Consider the following 21867-nt stretch of genomic DNA (forward strand, 5'->3'; position numbering starts at 1 on the left):
ACTTGTACATAGCGTTCTGTCCCTTCGCTAGGATGGTCTCGGCTCCAGTGAAGCCCAGATTATGTGCTACAATATCTGGTTTCGGGTTCATTTGGTGGCAGGAACAGATTAGCTGTAACTTCTTCCAATGAAATGGTCTATTATACGGAACAGGGAGTGTTTAGGGGGAAAGGGCGAAGAAATCTTTCATGTGAACCAAAAATTGTGAGCCATGAATGCCCGGAGTGGTCACATAAACCGAGGTCTTAGGCTGCCAGGCCGCCTTCCTTCATCTGCTTTCTATTTCTCAGCAGTGTCTAAATTGAAAATGGGAAGAGATGAATGGCCGTGATTATTTGGTGCTGGTTGGAAAATAAATCTTTCCTTTCAGCTCAGCAGAGCCTGGGAAATCTTCATTGTCTCCAAGGAGCTGACAATAAACACAACCACGGTCCAGGCAGCCATGCTTTGAAGTCGCCTCCCCGATGAATGGAACGCGTTCCTGCTGCTGCATCCGCACGGAAAACCAATGACTCGCAGCCCTGAGAAAGCGTTTCCAGGCTCACTCGGGTCTGCTACATCACTGCACTGGGATTTTTTTTTTTTTTTTTTTTTTAATTGTATATTATCAATTTTAATAGGAAGTACAGGGATGAAACTGTATAAAAAAACTAATAGTGTTCCTCGGTCCATATAGGATAAAAAAAAATAAAATTAAAAAATTTAAAAAAACAAAACCTTAGTAAATTGTGAAATGAGTACAAGTTCTTTTCAACCTTTTTAGTTCTTTTCTCTTTTTAGGAAAGTTGGATGCCAACTAATGTAGCTATCCTTCCTGCAACCACATGGGGCATCACACAGATTTACTAAAGTCTACAAAGGCAAAACTGTATAGAGGTGTGTAGGACCATAAATGAGGATGAAGATTCACTCTCCCGCAAGTGTTGTACAGTTGTAGGACAGTGATGATGAGGGCTTTATTAGGGGGCTGATTATCAGAAAATGATACAATGAAGAAATGGCAGTAAAGAATTGTTAACCATTCAACCTAACAGAGACATAAAGGGGATGAGCAGTTACAGTTGTGTGGGATAATTACTAGCCCATTAACTATCAGCTGTCATCGAAAAAGGAGAGAAGACTAAAAATGCGCAATAAAGGATAATGAACGCGGTGATTTCACAGTACAGGGACATTACACACGGTGATGTCACAATACCGGGGTAATAGAAACAGTAATGGCACAGTACAAGGACATTACACACAGTGATGTCACACTACAGAGATAGTGAGCACCGTGATGTCACAATACAGGGGTTATAGAAACAGTGATGACACAATACAGAGATAGTGAGCACCGTGATGTCACAATACAGGGGTTATAGAAACAGTGATGACACAATACAGAGATAGTGAGCACAGTGATGAGACAATACAGGGGTTATAGAAACAGTGATGTCACAATACAGAGATAGTGAGCACCGTGATGACACAATACAGGGGTTATAGAAACAGTGATGACACAATACAGAGATAGTGAGCACAGCGATGACACAATACAGGGGTTATAGAAACAGTGATGACACAATACAGAGATAGTGAGCACCGTGATGTCACAATACAGGGGTTATAGAAACAGTGATGACACAATACAGAGATAGTGAGCACAGTGATGAGACAATACAGGGGTTATAGAAACAGTGATGTCACAATACAGAGATAGTGAGCACCGTGATGACACAATACAGGGGTTATAGAAACAGTGATGTCACAATACAGAGATAGTGAGCACAGTGATGACACAATACAGGGGTTATAGAAACAGTGATGACACAATACAGAGATAGTGAGCACAGCGATGACACAATACAGGGGTTATAGAAACAGTGATGTCACAATACAGAGATAGTGAGCACAGTGATGTCACAATACAGGGGTTATAGAAACAGTGATGTCACAATACAGAGATAGTGAGCACAGTGATGTCACAATACAGGGGTTATAGAAACAGTGATGACACAATACAGAGATAGTGAGCACAGTGATGTCACAATACAGGGGTTATAGAAACAGTGATGTCACAATACAGAGATAGTGAGCACAGTGATGACACAATACAGGGGTTATAGAAACAGTGATGTCACAATACAGAGATAGTGAGCACCGTGATGTCACAATACAGGGGTTATAGAAACAGTGATGACACAATACAGAGATAGTGAGCACAGTGATGACACAATACAGGGGTTATAGAAACAGTGATGTCACAATACAGAGATAGTGAGCACAGTGATGTCACAATACAGGGGTTATAGAAACAGTGATGTCACAATACAGAGATAGTGAGCACAGTGATGTCACAATACAGGGGTTATAGAAACAGTGATGACACAATACAGAGATAGTGAGCACAGTGATGACACAATACAGGGGTTATAGAAACAGTGATGACACAATACAGAGATAGTGAGCACAGTGATGACACAATACAGGGGTTATAGAAACAGTGATGACACAATACAGAGATAGTGAGCACAGTGATGACACAATACAGGGGTTATAGAAACAGTGATGTCACAATACAGAGATAGTGAGCACAGTGATGTCACAATACAGGGGTTATAGAAACAGTGATGTCACAATACAGAGATAGTGAGCACAGTGATGTCACAATACAGGGGTTATAGAAACAGTGATGACACAATACAGAGATAGTGAGCACCGTGATGACACAATACAGGGGTTATAGAAACAGTGATGACACAATACAGAGATAGTGAGCACAGTGATGACACAATACAGGGGTTATAGAAACAGTGATGACACAATACAGAGATAGTGAGCACAGTGATGACACAATACAGGGGTTATAGAAACAGTGATGTCACAATACAGAGATAGTGAGCACAGTGATGACACAATACAGGGGTTATAGAAACAGTGATGACACAATACAGAGATAGTGAGCACAGTGATGACACAATACAGGGGTTATAGAAACAGTGATGTCACAATACAGAGATAGTGAGCACCGTGATGACACAATACAGGGGTTATAGAAACAGTGATGACACAATACAGAGATAGTGAGCACAGTGATGACACAATACAGGGGTTATAGAAACAGTGATGTCACAATACAGAGATAGTGAGCACAGTGATGACACAATACAGGGGTTATAGAAACAGTGATGACACAATACAGAGATAGTGAGCACAGTGATGACACAATACAGGGGTTATAGAAACAGTGATGTCACAATACAGAGATAGTGAGCACAGTGATGACACAATACAGGGGTTATAGAAACAGTGATGACACAATACAGAGATAGTGAGCACAGTGATGACACAATACAGGGGTTATAGAAACAGTGATGTCACAATACAGAGATAGTGAGCACCGTGATGACACAATACAGGGGTTATAGAAACAGTGATGACACAATACAGAGATAGTGAGCACAGTGATGACACAATACAGGGGTTATAGAAACAGTGATGTCACAATACAGAGATAGTGAGCACAGTGATGACACAATACAGGGGTTATAGAAACAGTGATGTCACAATACAGAGATAGTGAGCACAGTGATGACACAATACAGGGGTTATAGAAACAGTGATGTCACAATACAGAGATAGTGAGCACAGTGATGACACAATACAGGGGTTATAGAAACAGTGATGACACAATACAGAGATAGTGAGCACAGTGATGACACAATACAGGGGTTATAGAAACAGTGATGTCACAATACAGAGATAGTGAGCACAGTGATGACACAATACAGGGGTTATAGAAACAGTGATGACACAATACAGAGATAGTGAGCACAGTGATGACACAATACAGGGGTTATAGAAACAGTGATGTCACATTACAGGGGTAATAGAAACAGTAATGGCACAGTACAAGGACATTACACACAGTGATGTCACACTACAGAGATAGTGAGCACCGTGATGTCACAATACAGGGGTAATAGAAACACTGATGTCACAATACAGGGGTAATAGAAACAGTGATGTCACAATACAGGGGTAATAGAAACAGTGATGCCACAATACAGGGATAATAGAAACAGTGATGTCACAATACAGGGGTAATAGAAACAGTGATGTCACAATACAGGGGTAATAGAAACAGTGATGTCACAATAGAGGGATAATAGAAACAGTGATGTCACAATACAGGGGTAACAGAAACAGTAGTGGCACAGTTCAGGGACATTACACACAGTGATGTCACATTACAGTGATAGGGAGCACAGTGATGACACAATACAGGGATAATAGAGACAGTGATGTCACAACATGAGGAAAATAAACCCAGTATTCCCTTATCTAGAAAAGCGACTATTAGACCTCTTCTGATCCTAGACCCTACAGTCATACCTCTGTGCATGTGTCAGGCTGAAGTGTTTTGCTGGACTGCAGAATATCTGTGATAATGCAATCTTTTCCATCTCATAGATCTATACCAGAGCCTCATTCTTGCACATATTCATGCTACATAGGGTTACGCCCCTAAAAAGCAAGCTATCCCCAAAAGGGGATAATTTACTGAGCATTGGAGGTCCGACAACTGGGACCCCAATGATCTTGAGAACGGGGTTCTGCGGCTCTGTCCTGAATGGGGGGTGCTCATTGCGTAGCCACTGTTCCATTTATTGTTTATTGGACTAGCCAAGACTGCATTCGTCAATTCCATAGACAGCAGATGGTGTGGAGGCTCCGCTCCACCCTGGATAGAGCGGCAGAATCCCATTCTGGGGAACATAGCGAACAGACATGCAACAATCAGCAAGGTATTATCTATTCCATGTTTGGGGGATAACTTTTTCTTTTTTTGGGCAAGTGGATTGGGGAAGAAATAACCTTTTAATATGACAAAAGAATTTTGAATTCCTAAATGAAGTCTCATTATGGGAAAATCCAGTCGAATATGGGGGCAGTATACAGTCATGGCCGAAAGTGTTGGCACCCTTGAAATTGTTCCAGAAAATGAAGTATTTGTACCAGAAAATTATTGCAATTACCATATATATGTTTTGTTATACATGTTTATTTCCTTTGTTGGTATTGGAATAACACAAAAAAAACTGAAAAAAAAGCAAATTGGACATAATTTCACACAAAACTCCAAAAATGGGGAGAACAAACTGTTGGATTGTTGGCACCTTCAACCTAATATTTGGTTCCACATCCTTTGGAATAAATAAATGCATTCAGTTGCTTTATATAACAAGCTTCTTACACCTCTCAACTGGAATTTTGGTCAACTCTTTTGTAACTGCTCCAGGTCTCTCATATTTGAAGGCGCCTTCTCCCAACAGTATGTTTGTGGTCATTCTCCTACTTAAAGATCCATGACTTAGGATGCAAACCCAGCTTTCTAACACTGGGCTCTATATTGCGCCCCAAAATCCTTTGGAAATTTTTAGATTTCATGATGCATTGTGCACAGCCAAGTCACCCAGTGCCAGAGGCAGCAATACAACCCCAAAACATCTTTGAACTTCCACCATATTTGACTGTAAGTACTGTGTTCTTTTCTTAGTAGGCCTCATTCCGTTTTTTCTGTTTTCGATAAAACAGTAGAATGATGTGCTTCACTAAAAAACTCTTATCTTGGTCTCATCTGTCCAAAAGACACCTTCCCAGTAGGATTTTGGCTTATTCATGTACATTTTGGCAAACTGCATTCTAGCTTTGTATGTGTCTGTGTTAGCAGTGGTGTCCTCTTGGGTCTCCTGCCATAGTGTTTCACTTTATTCAAATGTCAACGGATAGTTTGCGCTGACACTGATGCACTCTGATCCTGCAGGACAGCTTGAATTTCTTTGGAACTTGATTGAGGTTGCCTATCTAACATCTGGACTATCCTGCGTTGCAACGTTTCATCAATTTTTCTCTGCCGTCCATGTCCAGGGAGATAAGCTACAGTGCCATGGGTTGTAAACTTTTGATTATGTTGCGCACCGTGGAGAAAGGAACATCAAGATCTCTGGAGATTGACTTGTAACTTTGAGATTGTTGACATTGTTCAACAATTTTGGTTCTCAAGTCCTCAGACAGTTCTCTTCTCCTCTTTCTGTTCTCCATGGTTAGTGTGGCACATACAGACACACAGTGCAAAGGTTGAGTCAGCTTCTCCCCATTCTCTCTGATTTGAGGTGTGATTTTCATATTGCCCAGACCTGTTACTTGTTGTTCACCCACAATTTTGGAAAAATGCCAACAATATTGTCCGGCCCATTTTTAGAGTTTTGTGTATTTTTTTTGTGTTGCTCCAATACACACAAAGGAAATAAAGATGTGTATAACAAAACATGCGCAATTGCAATAATTTTCTGGGAGAAATACTTTTTTTTTTTGGAACAATTTCAAGGGTGCCAACATTTTAGGCTATGACTGTATAAGGCAACAACTGCCTTATCTTTAGACAACTTTTCAGGCCTCATTCAGACGTCCATGAATCACGTACATGTTCCATGTTTCCATAGATGGAATATGTGCTTGTTATAGTCTATGTGGCTGTTCACGTGCTCGTGTGTAGTGTCCACAAAAACAGAGACAGGTCCATTTTTGATCCAAGTGATGAATCAAAATTATGCATACAAGTCTATGGATCTGTGAAAATCACTCGTAGCTTCCATTGCAATCTGTGTGTAGTTTGTAGTTTGTTTTTAATATTGTAATAGATAGGAGAAGCTTTGCAATTTACTTAATTTTTTTCATACGAGAAAATCACTGATTTAAGTATTTGGTAAAAATCTGAAACACTGCCCAAACACTGATAAACTCGGACTGGTTTTTGTGTATGAAAAAATCACTGATATCTTGATGAGGCCTATATGGTTTTATGGTTATGGAAAAACCATGTGCATCGGCTGGCGTTTGTCTAAAAACAGACAAAGAATGCATTACTCACCATCCCCAGGTCCTTCACTGAACCTCCACTGCTGCTCTTGGGGTCTGTTTTTGTCTGCGGCACTTTAGCAAATGTGTGAGCTCAGTGATGGGTGTCATTAACTCGGGCAGAGCCGCTGAGCTCATTTATTGGCTGTAAGGCTGTCGATGTGACGTTGGCATTAGATAATAACACACAATGGGAGAATGGGTGGAGACTCGGCGCTGAACCCAGGGAGGGTGAGTAAGGCACAGTTTTTGTTTTTCTGGGGACAGAGGTTTTTTTTAAATGGTTAAATCCCTTTTAAGCTTATTTAGGATGAACGCTCATGTTGTTACAGGGGTTCTTCAGGGCTGTATGGATGTAACATTTACTGAAGACCTTCAACACAATTTCTGTTTTTAATGCAGGAGTTCTTTTCTGTAATTATTATTTTCCTTATCGCCTCCTTCTCGTCCATGAACTTCTGTCCCTAGTAATTAACTTTTTCTTCTTGTTGGAATCTGATGTTTTGTTCTCCTCCCCGCATTGCAATGTTACAGCCTGGCTGCCCACACATAACTGTAAATGCCAAGTGCGCTTTTTATCATATTTACAGATAATGGACAACTTCAGTATTGGACGGTTCTGAGGGTCTGGATATTGAAACCGTGTTTGTGCAAAGGTGCACTGGATCCGTTTTAAGCTTCTTTTAATTATATCAAGATGATGGCTAACCGCATTTGTATTTTGATCCTATGTCTTTAGATTTTGAAGTTTTCCTCTGGTTTTGTAATGTTTCTGACATGTCATGTGGATATGATACTCCGAAGGACAGCTGAGCTAAAAGACCACAAGATCCTGTTCCGGTGGCCATGACGGTAGTCCGTGGCTTCCTGACAAGAGCCGCACAATCTTCCTACCTGTTGACAACTCCGACTTCTCTTTGGATAACTGTGTCACAATGTCACCATTGCGGCCTGTTGCACACATGGCATTGCGCTCAGCCTAGGGATCAGAAAAGGAGCCGGAGGATGTCGACTTGTAGGAGGAGGTTCGCAGACATTATTTCGGCAGTCATAGGCTACCGATGTCGTCACAGGACCAGGATTTTGCTCATCTTTTTGGTCAATTCTATTCAAAAAGGCTTCCTCAGTTCAGATCTGAAAGCTGGGCCACCCACCAATGAAAAGAAAGTTCGGGCACTAGTATTCTCTCAAGTTTTTGGTTCTTCAGCTTGCAGGTCTCTAAGATTACTCTCATAGACTGGAATTTTGAAGCATCTACGGTATTTTACTTCTCTCCATCTCCCCTCTTCAGTGCTAAGACAGGTGAAGCAATAACTTATAGAAAATGGGAGGGAGGTTAGGACATTTTCTGGGAAGCTGTAGAAATGTTACCAGATAGACACGTGTCATCATTAGATGTTGTAAGTCAAAATGCCAATTCCATCTTTTCCATGATATCTTCCGTCTGGTAGATAGCTAAGCCAAATTCCTTCTGCAATGATGGGTGCTGCCAATGTTTCCTACGGTCCGACTCGCATACATGCCAACGATGGACTGGATCTCATAATCAAATCTTTTAGGCTAGGGCTAGATGCTGCTTTAAGTTGTATCCGGCCAAATCTCATCCATCCCCGATGAACAATTGTCTCACAATTTTGTTTCATAATCTTCCAGCCATTGGTCCGATGTTGATGGGCAGATTTTTGGATGTTCGCCTCTGCACTGCCGTGCCAATAGGCCATACACTTAACGCTGATTCAGACCAACTGATAAATGCGAACAAGCGCTTGTTCGAACGCTCGTTCGCCAGTTGTCGCCTACTGTACACAACCCAAAGAGTGAGCAAGGTTTCAGTAATTGGGTAATTGGATCGTTCATGCCGACATTAAAATTATTGCTGTCGGTAGCACATTGAAAAAGGTGATGTGCTCCCTACAATATTAACCATTGTGCTTTGCGTACAGAATTTCATTTGTGTATAGCCAACCGTTAGTCATTTAGCATCCATGGTTGGTCAGTCTTAATAGACCCTTACTGAAGCAAATGAATGTGGGAAGCTATAATCCGCTATTCTGGCCCAATTCATATTTCCTCAAAGCACCACTCTGCAGTTTTTTTTTTCACCCCCGGACTGGTATCACTAATGTCTGTTCTCTTCCTGTAGTGAAATAATTACAATTCCCCCATCTTCTGCTCTTCCTGACACCACTCTGTTCCCACGCCGCCATCTTGTGACCGCAGCCCCTGACTGTATGGATGTCACAGTGGTCACAAGCTCTCAATGTAAGTCTATGAGACCCTCATTCTGGCTGTGTTCTGCCTGTCATAGACTCACATTGAGTTGTGACTTCTGGTACAGCCGACGAACATTGGAACGAACCAGCTAGTGACAATTATCAGTAGAGGTCCGAAGCGGCACTGAGAACAGCAGAAGACATCAGACAGTAATTAATACCACTCCGGGGGTGAAATATTTATATAAAAAATTCTATGGAGAACTGGAGAATTTGCAGCAGGATGTCAGTGTCGGCCTCTAGCTCCTCCCTCCATAGAACTTTAACCCCTTAGTGACGGAGCCAAATTTTTGAAATCTGACCAATGTCACTTTATCTGGTAATAACTCTGCAACGCTGCAACAAATCCCAGTGATTTTGAGATTTGTTTTTTCGTGACACATTATACTTTATGGTAATGGTAAATGTAGGTCAATATGTTTTGTGTTTATTTATTAAAAATATCAAAAATTTGAGAAAAATGTTAAAAAATTAGCAATTTCCTAAATTTGAATGATTATCCCTCTAATCCAGATGGTCATACCACAGGAAAACATTAATAAATAACATTTCCCACATGTCGGCTTTACATCAGCACCATTTGTAAAATGTTCTTTTATTTTTTTAGCATTTTAGGAGGTTTAAAAATGTAGCAGCAATTTTTCATTTTTTTCAAGGAAATTTACAAAATTTATTTTTTTAGGGACCTATCCATGTTTGAAGTGACTTTAGGGGTCCTATATATTGGGAAACCCCCAAACATGATACCATTTTCAAAACAGCACCTCTAGACATATTGAAAACTGCTGTCAGGAAGTTTATTAACCCTTCAGGTGCTTTACAGGAATTAATGCAAAGTGGTATGACAAAAATGAAAATGTGTATTTTTACCACCTAAATGCCTCTAACTTCTGAACAGATTACTAGAGCTGTCAGACTGTAAGGCCGCTATTTGGTCGTGAATTGCCATGGCAAACATCAGGACCACAAAATCATGATCTAAGGGCACAAGTTTGGACAAAGAGGAAGCCCCCACAGTCTGTTAACCATTTATAATGATGTAGTCAATATTGACAGCAGCATCTAAGGGGTTAAACAGATATGGACGGTGCAAACACTGATCGTGGCTAATGCAGCAAGTTGTCAGCTATAGTGGACAGCCGACAGCTGCTGGATTGTCACCTGTATGGGGAGGCTATTCTCTTATATCTCAGGTCAGTTAAAAGACGTATTGGCGATCACTAAGGGGTTAAAAACACCAACTGCCATCTCCTATCTCAGTAATGAGGAAATCTGTTTTCAATTAATACAGATTTTACTCATGAATTGAGAGTGGAAGGTCAATCCAGTAGATGAAAGAAGCAGATTTCTCTGATAAGATATATTACAAAGTTGATCATATTCATGCATACACTTAATTTACGAAGTACAAACTAGAGCAACAATGATGTTCTAAAATTTGTGACAAATTGTGTCTAGAATTCTAGAACCTTGGTCTGTGTCTTGCTGACATTGAGCCGCCATATTACACATGTAATGGTCTGGGGGAACCTAACGATGCATCACATGGCATATTCACGTATATGGTTGTCACTATATCTAGAATGTATGGCTAGCTATAGAACGATGGCCACCGCGGAGGATTTCTATTGTATTTTGTTCATTCTGACTACAAATTGTAGAAAGGGATTATGCAAACACGTGAAAGTAATAACATGAGACTAGCTGCAGGAGATATTTGTTCGCCTGCATGGAGATCATTCAGGGATATAATATATGTTCCTGTATTTTAGGCCACATGAATAATGGATGTTTTGCAATGTGGTTAAGTGACAGCTCCACCGCACTGCGAAGATTAGATAATAACAGATCTTGGCATGATGTGTAATTACAGATATGTAATGATGGCCATTTAGTCTGCATTTATCTTTTTAAGTATAATTTTATAAAGTGGGCTAGTATCTTCGAAGACAATACACATTTAGAACTTTTTTTTTTCTTTTACTTTTCAGCACTGTCCTCATGTTGTATAAAAAGTAAATGAAAGAGTCTTTCAAAATATTCAGTATGGTAAGGCGTACATTGAATATGGTCTGTCTGGAATAATGCATACGTCAAGGGCTTCCTCTTCGTAGCACTGAAGACTCCCTGTCATGTTCACTCAAGGCAGCCATTTTTGTAAGAATATTCATGAATGCTGTATATGAGTTCAATAGGAACCAGCTTTATCAGTTTCAATAGAAGACAGTTTAACCCATTTTATACAGTGGGAAAAATAAGTATTTGATACACTGACGATTTTGCAAGTTTTCCCACCTACAAAGAATGTAGAGGTCTGTAATTTTTATCGTAGGTACACTTCAACTGTGAGAGACAAAATCTTAACAAAAAACATACATAAAATCACATTGTATGATTTTTATGATTTTTACGTAATTAATTTGCATTTTATTGCAGGAAAAAAGTATTTAATACAATAGAAAAACAGAACTTACAGAAACCTTTGTTTGCAATTACAGAGGTCAGATGTTTCCTGTAGTTCTTGACCAAGTTTGCACACACTGCAGCAGGGATTTTGGCCCACTCCTCCACACAGATCTTCTCCAGATCTTTCAGGCTTCGGGGCTGATGCTGGACAACATCTAGTTTCAGCTCCCTCCAAAGATTTTCTTTTGAATTCAGGTCTGGAGACTGGCTAGGCCACTCCAGGTCCTTAAAATGCTTCTGACGGTGCCACTCCTTAGTTCCCCTGGCTGTGTGTTTCGGGACATTGTCAAGCTGGGAGACCCAGCTACGACCCATCTTCTATGCTCTGGGGCCAGTAATGGTTGGAGAGAACATGTGCATGTATGATACAAGAGCCCTGAGGCCAGTAATGGTTGGAGAGAACATGTGCATGTATGATACAAGACCCCTGAGGCCAGTAATGGTTGGAGCGGACATGTGCATGTATGATACAAGACCTCTGGGGCCAGTAATGGTTGGAGCGGACATGTGCATGTACGATACAAGAGCCCTGAGGCCAGTAATGGTTGGAGCGGACATGTGCATGTATGATACAAGACCCCTGGGGTCAGTAATGGTTGGAGCGGACATAGGCATGTATGATACACGAGCCCTGAGGCCAGTAATGTTTGGATCGGACGTGTGCATGTATGATGCACGATCCCTGGGGCCAGTAATGGTTGGAGAGGACATGTGCATGTATGATACACGAGCCCTGAGGCCAGTAATGGTTGGAGTGGACATGTGCATGTATGATGCACGAGCCCTGGGTCCAGTAATGGTTGGAGAGAACATGTGCATGTATGATACATGAGCCCTGGGGTCAGTAATGGTTGGAGAGGACATGTGCATGTATGATACAAGACCCCTGAGGCCAGTAATGGTTGGAGAGGACATGTGCATGTATGATACAAGACCCCTGAGGCCAGTAATGGTTGGTGAGGACATGTGCACGTATGATACAAGACCCCTGAGGCCAGTAATGGTTGGAGAGGACATGTGCATGTATGATACAAGAGCCCTGGGGCCAGTAATGGTTGGAGAGAACATGTGCATGTATGATACACGAGCCCTGGAGTCAGTAATGGTTGGAGAGGACATGTGCATGTATGATACAAGAGCCCTGGGTCCAGTAATGGTTGGAGCGAACATGTGCATACATGATACAAGAGCCCTGGGGCCAGTAATGGTTGGAGCGGACATGTGCATGTATGATACATGAGCCCTGGGGCCAGTTATGGTTGGAGCGAACATGTGCATGTATGATACAAGACCCCTGGGGCCAGTAATGGTTGGAGAGGACATGTGCATGTATGATACAAGACCCCTGAAGCCAGTAATGGTTGGAGCAGATATGTGCAGGTATGATACAAGAGCCCTGGGTCCAGTAATGGTTGGTGAGGACATGTGCATGTATGATACAAGAGCCCTGGGTCCAGTAATGGTTGGAGAGAACATGTGCATGTATGATACAAGACCCCTGAGGCCAGTAATGGTTGGAGATAACATGTACATGTATGATACAAGACCCCTGAGGCCACTAATGGTTGGAGCGTATGATACAAGAGCCCTGGGTCCAGTAATGGTTGGTGAGGACATGTGCATGTATGATACAAGACCCCTGAGGCCAGTAATGGTTGGTGAGGACATGTGCATGTATGATACAAGAGCCCTGGGTCCAGTAATGGTTGGTGAGGACATGTGAATGTACGATACAAGACCCCTGAAGCCAGTAATGGTTGGAGCAGATATGTGCATGTATGATAGAAGACCCCTGAGGCCAGTAATGGTTGGTGAGGACATGTGCATGTATGATACAAGAGCCCTGGGTCCAGTAATGGTTGGTGAGGACATGTGAATGTACGATACAAGACCCCTGAAGCCAGTAATGGTTGGAGCAGATATGTGCATGTATGATACAAGAGCCCTGGGTCCAGTAATGGTTGGTGAGGACATGTGCATGTATGATACAAGATCCCTGAAGCCAGTAATGGTTGGAGCAGATATGTGCATGTATGATTCAAGACCCCTGAGGCCAGTAATGGTTGGAGAGGACATGTGCATGTATGATACAAGAGCCCTGGATCCAGTAATGGTTGGTGAGGACATGTGCATGTATGATTCAAGATCCCTGAAGCCAGTAATGGTTGGAGCAGATATGTGCATGTATGATTCAAGACCCCTGAGGCCAGTAATGGTTGGAGAGGACATGTGCATGTATGATACAAGAGCCCTGGATCCAGTAATGGTTGGTGAGGACATGTGCATGTATGATACAAGACCCCTGAGGCCAGTAATGGTTGGTGAGGACATGTGCATGTATGATACAAGACCCCTGAAGCCAGTAATGGTTGGAGCAGATATGTGCATGTATGATTCAAGACCCCTGAGGCCAGTAATGGTTGGAGAGGACATGTGCATGTATGATACAAGAGCCCTGGGTCCAGTAATGGTTGGTGAGGACATGTGCATGTATGATACAAGATCCCTGAAGCCAGTAATGGTTGGAGCAGATATGTGCATGTATGATTCAAGACCCCTGAGGCCAGTAATGGTTGGAGAGGACATGTGCATGTATGATACAAGAGCCCTGGATCCAGTAATGGTTGGTGAGGACATGTGCATGTATGATACAAGACCCCTGAGGCCAGTAATGGTTGGTGAGGACATGTGCATGTATGATACAAGACCCCTGAGGCCAGTAATGGTTGGTGAGGACATGTGCATGTATGATACAAGACCCCTGAGGCCAGTAATGGTTGGAGCAGATATGTCCAGGTATGATACAAGACCCCTGAGGCCAGTAATTGGTTGGAGCAGATATGTGCATGTATGATACAAGACCCCTGAGGCCAGTAATTGGTTGGAGCAGATATGTGCATGTATGATACAAGACCCCTGAGGCCAGTAATTGGTTGCTGTGGACATGTGTGCACCCTTGTAGTGGACAATCACTTTAAGTAAAGGTAGTGGACAAGTCCTTAACTTCAGAAAGTCTTTGGTAGAATAGAATGAGACTGCTCATCAGCTGGGGGACCCTCCTCTCCACGGGTTGTAAGGAGCATCCTTACTTCTGGAATGGAGTTAATCTGCGTACCTTTCCTGAGGGGCATTGTTCATATAACATTACCGCACTCCTCCCACGATAATGACATCTAGGATCCTCACAAAGACTTTTCAAACCACCGAAGAATAATTGGTCTGATTGGATTGAAAAGTTGTTACATGAAAAGGAAGGGCCTTTTGGTTTGGGGGCTGAATTTCACCCTTTCATGGTTTTCAGGATTCTGCCCCCCAGCCAGAGACACAGCAGCACTAACCATCTCTAGCGCAGTTTTTTTTCCGTATATGTGACCCTAACCTAGAAGAAATCATGACCGTTAAAAACACCTTGTAATGCCGAGCACTGCAATATCACCGCGCTGCTGTGTAAGTAGAACTGACCGCACATCCTCCCAGTTATTCATTATTCTCATCAATATTTATCTAGCGCTGCCGTCCTTCATAATACGCAGGGTAATTACAATTACATAAGTGGAACATTAAGCCGCTAAGATGCCAGGCTAAACTATGAACACTAATAAATATGTAAATTCCATTTGCAGTTTAATTATTCCCAGGCGCCAGTATTGGCACAACCATAATGTACATGATCGCATGTTCCAACTAATTCTTACATAAAATAGCCCTTATTATAGTGATAGTGCCGTTTAATCACCATCATGGTATTATAGCATGTTGGATTTAGGCTGTGTTCACATGTTGATATTTTGCATGCAAATTTTAAGCTGCATTTTACAGTACCAGCAAAAGCTACGAGCTTTCAGAAATGGAAAACGTCAGCGTTTTTTGTAGCATGTCACTTCTTTCAGAATTGTTGCAGCATTTTTTCATCCATAGAAAGCAATGAGAAAGTGCAAAAATGCAGCAAAAAAAGTGAAACGCCGGTATCAAATTTTGCTGCGTTTTTGTTGCAGAAAACTCAGGAAGTTGCATTATGTTTTTTTTGGGGGGCACTAAACTTTTATCAGCATGCACAAGAGACAAATGTGCCTGATTTGCAGCAAGACATGCTTTTTGGATGCAGTTTCTTTACTGCCAAGAGTGAAGGTTCTGCCTGCGTAAAAAACACGCAACAAAAACACAATGTGTGAACATAGCCTTACACCGATTTCCCTGAACAACTGTTTTCCCTGCACTGTGCTGAAGATTTGTAGAGGTTCTCCTCCTGATACGACCTCTTTTTTGGGAATTTATCATGGGCTTTTTGACGATTTCCTGCCTTACAGAATAACTAAATGTAGTATTTGAACAAAAATTGAACTTTTTTATTCTTTTTGGGCCACAACACCATTTTTCTAAAACACGATGTGGCCAGTTTTTGGATGACATAGATTTTAGTTTGTGGAGCATAAGCAAATCGAAATGTGCACGAAGAGACATTCACCTCCTTAATTAATTGGGTGGATCCAATGATTTAATTGCTTTTCCCTTTCAGTGGAGTTTTCTCCGTCCCCCTTCATTTTAACTGATCATTAAAGGGGACCCCAAACATTTCATATCATGTAATCTAACAAAACCTCTGGGTCTGGCGCCGGCTCTTGCGGTTTTTCTAGTCTCAGGATTTGGGCTGCAGCTCTGACTTCATGTTGACCTCATCACGTCGACCGCTGCAGGCAGTCACTGAGCTCGGCTGATGACAAGTGGAAGCGTTTCGTAACCACAACAACCACACAAACTAGAGGCCACGTAATGATACAGAGCAGGATTGCCGAGTGCGAAGGTAAATAGTGCATAAAAGTCACCGAACACTGCTGAATCAATAACTGGAGCGTGAAGACCCCTTTGGTACAAAAGCTGTGAGGAGGGGGCTTCGTGGCCTTACAAAACAAAGCACAATCCCAAGCCTCTGGATTCTGGAGCAGAGGAAGTGTGTTCTGGGCAGTGATGGATCACACTTCTTTATCTGGGGTCTGATGGGCGAGTTCGGGTTTGGTGAATGCCGGGAGAACGTCACCTGCCCGACTGCATTGCGCCAGCTGTAAAGTTTGGAGATGAGGAATAACACTATGCGGTTGTTCTTCAGGATTCATCCTTGGCCTTCTACTTCCAGTGAAAGGAAATATTAATACTTCAACATACCAAAATATTTAGAATTGAGAGTCCTCAGTGGTCGATACCTTTTAATGTAATATTTTTCTATCTACTGGCTAACACGGTACCAAGATATATTTCTTTCCTGTATCAACATACGAAGACATTGTGGAAAATTGTAACGTCCACCTTTGTGTTAAGTTGAGTTTTCGAGACTACTCAGGTCTCTTCTATGCCTGACGAAAGGACCGGAGTAGTCTCGAAAGCTTGCAATTTGCAATTACCATCTTTTCACTTAGCCATTAAAAAGTATCAACCACTTAGGTCTCTCAAATCTTTATTTTTTTAAAGCATTCTTAAGCTTTATTCACATGTTCAGTAATGATCCGTTAGAATAGCAGCAATCTGTTAACAAAAAAAGTTGTCCACAACTTTTTTGTCAGTCTAAGAAAGGTTGATATTACCTAATTTTTTTGTTTTTTGGTTTAGCATTCGTTAAATTGCCGTCTGTTTTCTTCCATTTGAAATTGATCCAGTTGGCAAAAATCAAATCCTTTTCAGAAAAGGACGGCTAATTAATGTCTTCCATAGACTTCAATGTTAAAAAAAAAAGAAGATGAATCATTTGAAATCCTTTTATTTTTTTTTTAAGCCGGACAAACACCCATGTTGTGCAAATTTTTTTTGTGAACGGATTGCTGTTGAGTCCGTTCTAAAGGATGACTACTGGACATGTGAACATAGCCTTACTTTGCTGCATTTTTTTCACACCTGCATAAAACTTTTTGCACAGTACTGTATATATAAAGACTTATCATCTTCCGTCGTTCGGTACATTGTAAGCTGTAAAATATTTTAAGCATACATGCAAAAAAAAGCAAAAAAATGTTAGCGCCCCTGTCTGTACTAGATTCTGAGCTTATAATGTCCTTTAGTTGATGGCTGGCCACACATTTCTCACCGGGCGGTATTGTGCGTATACGGCTGGTGCAGATCTGAAGTTGTTTGGGTCAGCTAATGATACAAAAGCTGTATTTGTGGGCTGCAGTTGCCTGACTGTTGGTGGTCACTGACTAGTCCTGGTAGCCTGTCTGTCTTTTCTCTCCTCTGAGGCCACTGAAGGGACAGATCCAGGCAGTGGGCTGGATATCCAGTCAATCCATGGAGGAGGGGGTAGTCCTGACAGGAGGATGGGGGTGGGAGTCAGACAGCAGGGAGGGAGGAGAGCAGCATTTTCAAACTTGATCAGTTTAGCAAGAACCTGAGCCAAAGACTTTGCTATCTGGAGGAAAGTGTGTCTGCTAATAGGGGAGACCGTACAGCACTGTACATGATCATTGGGGAGCAGTCTATAAATTCCAAAATCTTGGAGACCATGGAGGAAGAAAAGCAAGGTAGGAGCACATTGCATGCACAGGGTGGCCAGAATGGCACTGAATGGGGGTAGTGTCCTGCAGTCTGCGCTAATGTCTGCATTTTCCCTGTCCATCTCCAGACACAGATTTTCCGGATATTTATGGCGGAATCTTTGACACTGAGACTTTCTTTATTTTATTTTATTTTCTTTTTAAAACAAACTTCACAGCTTTTAAGAAAACAAAAAAAGAACCATGAGACAAAGAAAGTCTCATTCCGACAGCTGGGCTCGGAAAATGTGACTCCTTTACATATGTACTTGGGAGATCACTTATTAGAAAGTACTTTCATGTCTCAAGTTTCCAGTCTGGACCCCGGAGTTTAAGGTTCCAGCGCTTTCTTTATAAGAGGAGACTATTTTGCTCATCCCAAAACTAATATTGGGAGTATGAATGAGGGGGTCTATGGACTATCCCGAGTGTCTTTTAGATGGGCACTTGTGGATAATAGAACAGATGTAGCAGAGCTGAGTGGGTCATTTCCCTTTATGATTGTTATATCCTGATATATTTGGCCACTGTAAAGATTACACTTCATGATATCACACTGACAGGCTAGATCAATGCCACTGCTAGATTATCTTTCCCGTAGGGCGAAGTTTTTAACCCTAAATCTAAATACTAGGTCAAGGAAAAGTGACTTGTTGGATCTCCCTTTACCCCCCTCCAGCCATGTGTCTGGTCTGTGTATCCACTGTTGCAGATTGTATCTGAAGATTAGGCTGTTTTGTATCACCAATGTAATGTTATTAGCGCTGCCTGACAGATTACACAGATTAGATTGCAGGATATGAGATTCTTTTGTCTCGAAAACCGACACCTGCCAATTAGATTGTAAGCTCTTTGTCCATAACACCTGTTTGTATGCCTCAATGCATATATAGGAAAATCTCTCCAAAAGACCGACCCTTTGAGAAGACCACCTTCTCCAGACCTGTGACGGATTTTAATTTCCACTTTGTAATTTCTTTGCTGGTAATATTCTTTGAGAAGACCACCCTCACCTAGAAGACCACTTTCCAATGCAATGTTGGATGGTCGTCTCGGAGGATTTGGCTGCGCATACACGCAATCTAAAAAAACTGAGCTGGACTATAAACTGGCATATGTGCGAAGTGTAAGAGTACGTTCACACTGTGGTCATTTCATAGACAAAACCCCAAGAAAAAGAACAACAATGAGCGTATACCCTGCAGCAAGTAAATCAGTAACTGGTACAAAGACATGTAAATAATACAGCATACTTCGCTATTTTGATAATACAGCATACTTCGCTATTTTGATGCAAAAAGGATAAAAGCCATCCCACCGCGACAAGTTGTACCCATCAGGACGGAAAGGTACAACAGCACATACATAACGTACAACAGCACATACATAACGTACAACAGTACATACATAACGTACAACAGCACATACATAACGTACAACAGCACATATATAACGTACAACAGTACATACATAACGTACAACAGCACATACATAACGTACAACAGCACATACATAACATACAACAGCACATACATAACATACAACAGCACATACATAACGTACAACAGTACATACATAACGTACAACAGCACATACATAACGTACAACAGTACATACATAACGTACAACAGCACATACATAACGTACAACAGTACATACATAACGTACAACAGCACATACATAATGTACAACAGCACATACATAACGTACAACAGCACATACATAACATACAACAGCACATACATAACGTACAACAGTACATACATAACGTACAACAGCACATACATAACGTACAACAGTACATACATAACGTACAACAGCACATACATAACATACAACAGCACATACATAACATACAACAGCACATGCATAACATACAACAGCACATACATAACATGCAACAGCACATACATAACCTGCAACAGCACATACATAACATACAACAGCACATACATAACGTGCAACAGCACATACATAACGTACAACAGCACATACATAACGTACAACAGCACATACATAACGTACAACAGCACATACATAACATACAACAGCACATACAACAGTGAGAATCTGGAATTGCTTGCCTGAGGAGGTGGTGATGGCGAACTCAGTCGAGGGGTTCAAGAGAGGCCTGGATGTCTTCCTGGAGCAGAACAATATTGTATCATACAATTATTAGGTTCTGTAGAAGGACGTAGATCTGGGGATTTATTATGATGGAATATAGGCTGAACTGGATGGACAAATGTCTTTTTTCGGCCTTACTAACTATGTTACTATGTTACATACATGCAGATACTTGGACTGTTTATTATTAGAACCTTTTATTATCAAATACATAGAAATGTTATTTGTAAATAATCTCTTCTCTTTCTTCCTGTCACTGGAAAGTGTATGAGAGAATGGAAGCAATTGGTAAAATAAGATTAGCCTGGGATGATGATGGTTCAGCGAGTCCATTCGATGCCATGTGGGATCAATAATCCTCGACTCCTGTTTCATATTTTTATTTTTGATGGCAGCCGCAGCCAATGGCCGATTTAGTTCAAAGCACGTTCCCGGAGCTGCTGTGCAGCAATGGATCAGATTTATATGTTATCCAGGCCCTTTCTGCTCCAAACCAATGGCCAGATTTGTGGGAAAGCGATTTCCTGCCTTCCCTTTTATAACACACTTTCACATCTGCCCTGTAACGAAAAAAAAAAAATCCCATATTTGAGGTCATGTATGATTTTAATTAGGCTACTGTAGTCTGAGATGGCCACAGGGAATAAAACGTTTGCAGCGTTCATTATTTTGCAGTATTGAGGTCACTGATGAAAGTGACTGAAAGTCAAAGTAGAATAAGAGCGGCTTTTCATGCGTGTTATTAACGCTGGAAAATAACAGCACTTTACAGCGGGCTGGATGGGAGACTATCACATGTGCATAGGCAGATGCAGCAGAGAGGAATTTGTCATGTCAGGGTTTTATAATTATTGCAGTGCCATAAAAATAAGACTTGGGCAACCCAACGAGTTTTCTGCGACACAAGTTGCGCTGACAAAGATTGAAGTATGCCGCTTAATGCAAGTGTATGGGATTGCGTTGCGACCTGTAAGTGGCAAATTGCAAAAAGTTGGGGAAAAAATTGGATTTTTTTTTTTTTTTTTTTTTAAGACTTGCTGCCCCTGATGCTGTATGCCATTGTAATGTAGTAGTGGCATATTCTGCTCTCTTGGCAAGTTGCCATGTAGCTCATGCCTAATGCGGAAACGTGTATTATACGTTTTGGAGAGCAATGTGGAGCCAATGTCCAAAGAAATCCAATTACCGTACATTGCTACTTTTTACGGAAGGGTCCATTGGAGCTGTTATGTGGCCCAGGAGTCGGGCGCCAGGTGCCGGTAGAGCAGCAGAGAAGCAGCAGGTGACAGGTGGCAGAAGCTGGCTGCTGCAGCTAAAACCTGTGCGTGTTTCTAAAGAGAAATGAATGTTCACTGCTCCCCACGCCCATGGAAGTGGAGAGCAGTGAATATTCATTTCACATTAATCGTGGGCAGTGTTAGCCGCAGCCGCCTATTCCTGCAGCAGCTGCCCACTATCCTCCCAGCATTAGGGGCAGGCAGATTAGGGCCTCTGCTCCCTCAGAGGCCCCCGGACAATGGCGTGCCGCTAATAGCAGCACACCACATGGCCGCTATGGGGTCTGTGAGTCAGGGGGCCCG

The 21867-nt window shown here is 41.8% G+C and overlaps 1 protein-coding gene across 4 annotated transcripts in view; it reads left to right on the forward strand.

The window, feature by feature from the left end:
* The window catches only part of LZTS2 (leucine zipper tumor suppressor 2), a 166085-nt gene that overhangs the window by 107820 nt on the left and 36398 nt on the right, over positions 1-21867 (forward strand). Inside the window, exon 1 of one of the 4 annotated variants that reach the window (XM_069753736.1) lies at positions 17977-18148. The exons of the other annotated variants lie outside the window; for them this stretch is intronic. The gene's annotated coding sequence lies outside the window, so the exon portion shown is untranslated. Of the gene's footprint in view, positions 1-17976; positions 18149-21867 lie in introns of those variants that run through there. 4 annotated transcript variants of the gene reach the window in all.

The sequence above is a fragment of the Ranitomeya imitator genome, chromosome 2 (genome assembly GCF_032444005.1).
Source record: "Ranitomeya imitator isolate aRanImi1 chromosome 2, aRanImi1.pri, whole genome shotgun sequence".
Taxonomy (NCBI): domain Eukaryota; kingdom Metazoa; phylum Chordata; class Amphibia; order Anura; family Dendrobatidae; genus Ranitomeya; species Ranitomeya imitator.